The sequence below is a fragment of the Rattus rattus genome, chromosome 1 (genome assembly GCF_011064425.1).
Source record: "Rattus rattus isolate New Zealand chromosome 1, Rrattus_CSIRO_v1, whole genome shotgun sequence".
NCBI lineage: Eukaryota > Metazoa > Chordata > Mammalia > Rodentia > Muridae > Rattus > Rattus rattus.
The window spans coordinates 216957900-216960438 of NC_046154.1; the positions used below are offsets into that span (position 1 = coordinate 216957900).

Here is a 2539-nt window from a genome sequence, read left to right on the forward strand (position 1 = left end):
TGTACATAGAATTTCTATTAAAATTATATTCTTAACATAGACCTTGAGATTATTTCCTAAAGCACAAATAATCATGTATATCCTTCCAGATTGTAAGATTCTAAACAAGATATGTTAATTCATGCCATAAGCATAAGTGAATAATATTCCATTTTGAATCATTCCCCAAGAATAAAGTATTTCGCTATGTTGAGTTTTTGTTTTTATAAAATAGATTCCTACACTTTTCTATACAAAATAAGAATATTAACATTATTTTATTTAAATTATGCTAAAGTAATGCTTAGGTATAAAATTAATTTATCAGAAAATGTGATTAAGGTGTTCTCAATCTTAAATACTATGCCTCAAATAGCATTATAATAACTAACATTTAGGCAAAATTCTTTTGAAGAACTCAGGTAGTCTACTTTATGTTTGTTTTTTTCTTTCTCTTTCTTCTTTCTTTTCTAAATGTCATAGTTAGGTCTCTTCACAGATTGATGGCTAACCCATTATTCTTAGCTATTTATTTTCATTCTCTTCAAATGGTCAAAGAGAACAGGTATTCCTTTCTCCGTTTATCACTAGTTTTTGTTTTTTTTTTTTTTTTTTAAAAGATGCTGTGCCAGGGCTGGCATGTTCCTCTTCGTCTCTGTGTGAGTTTCCTGCGTTTTGGCTAGACATGATGTTCTAGCCCCATGTAATAAATCTCTCCTGACATTAAGACATTTTCACTCAGCACAACAGAAACAAGAGAACTGATCTCCCTGGGGACATGTTCTCAGAGTCCTCAAACTTGCATTTTGGTGGTAAATAAAAGAAACCTGAGCCAGGGAAAGTGTGGATCTGCCTTTTACGATCTTCCCATTCTTCCCTTGTCTCAGGATACCTTACCAAAAATTGTAACTGAGGGTACTTGTTGTGAAGTGATGAGATGCTTCTGTATTTCCTCTCCAACATGAGTATGTACATTGAATCTTCTCTTCATCATGTAATAGGGCCATCTTCTACATCTTGACTTTTCCCATTGGCTTACTTTGTCTAGCCTTGATATGAGGGCTTTTGCATTGTTTTACTGTATCTTGTCTTATAGTGTTTGGTTGTTGTCTCTTGGACATCTGCTTTTTCATGAATGGAAATGGAAGGGGAGTGGATCTGTAGGATTAAGAAGGTAAACAGGAGTTGGAAGAAGTAGAGAGAGGGGAAACTGTGATCAAGATATGGTGTATAAAAGAGGAACCTACTTTCAATAAAAAAGTTCTAATATCAATGAATTATCACCACCATTGTTTCTCTCTAATTCTGGAAACATAATTCCTTCATTTCAAATTTTTTGTTGCTCCTAGTTTCATTTTTCACTGATTCCCATTTTCTGAAAGTAGACTTCAAGGGTCACATCTGTGAATTTCAGATTTCTCAGGAAGTTTTCCCAACTGATTGATCAGCGTTTGTTTGACTACAACTTATACATAAAATCAAATAGGTCTAAAAATTAAAGAAGATATCAAATACAATTCTATCAGAGTATATGATATAAACTGAACTCTCTGCTCCTTATTTTTAGCTAGGTTTCTTTCAATGTTGGCTGAAAGCTGAAAGAATTTTCTACTACTTGATATTTTATAACTGGGGCTTCCTGGATTGAACCCCTAGGTCTTTCCCATCCTCTGCTTTCTGTCTTCATTAATCTTTCAGTTAAAATCTAGTGTGCCAGCTGCCAAGTCCATGCTGTCTGCCCTTCAATATCTCTGAAAAAGAATCACTATGGTTGCATATTTACATCAATAACAAGAAAGTTACAACAAGAAATGGGTAACAGTAGCAGTCTATAACTTAAATCCCATTCTGATCTCCTTGTCACTGCAAGCACATGAGCTTCACAGCATCTGCATTGCACAGCCAGTTGGATGCAATCATAGTATGATCAACAAAGTATGTTGAGAAGGGCATCTAATCTTTCCAAAGTGAAACACTTCAGCCCTAGAAATAATGTACATGCTGGACATAAATTTTTGGATCATAAGTGGTGACTGGTGATGGAGAAATATACAGCTTAATTTAGGAAGGGAAATAGCCCACAAATCCAGAACTTTATAGTAGCTAATGATTTGACCAGTCTGTATTTTATTGTTCTTATCACTAAACTGTTTCAAAGTATATTTATCAGAACTGTTATGCAGGTGATTTTTGTCTTCTAAAATTGTGTTGATAAGAACAGACACTATACTTGATCCTAACCAAAAGGCTGAGAAGTTATTCACAGGCAAATGGATGTAACTAGAAAATATCACCCTCAGTGAGTTAACCCAGACACAAAAGAACACACATGGTATGTATTCACTGACAAGTGTATATTAGCCCAAAAGCTCAGAATACCCATGATACAACCCACAAACCTTATGGAGCTTAAGAAGAAGGAAGAACAAAGTATGGATGCTTCAATCCTACATAGAAGGAGGAACAAAATAATCATACCAGACAGAGGGAGGGTGGGACCTGAGAGGGTGAGAGGAAGGAAAGGGAAGGGAAGGCAGGATCAGGTATTGGAAGGGACAGG

The 2539-nt window shown here is 35.3% G+C and overlaps 1 pseudogene; it reads right to left on the reverse strand.

Annotated features, from left to right (window-relative positions):
- Positions 1-2107: 2107 nt before the first annotated feature.
- Positions 2108-2239, reverse strand: LOC116890299 (annotated as a pseudogene).
- Between the last annotated feature and the right edge of the window lie 300 nt (positions 2240-2539).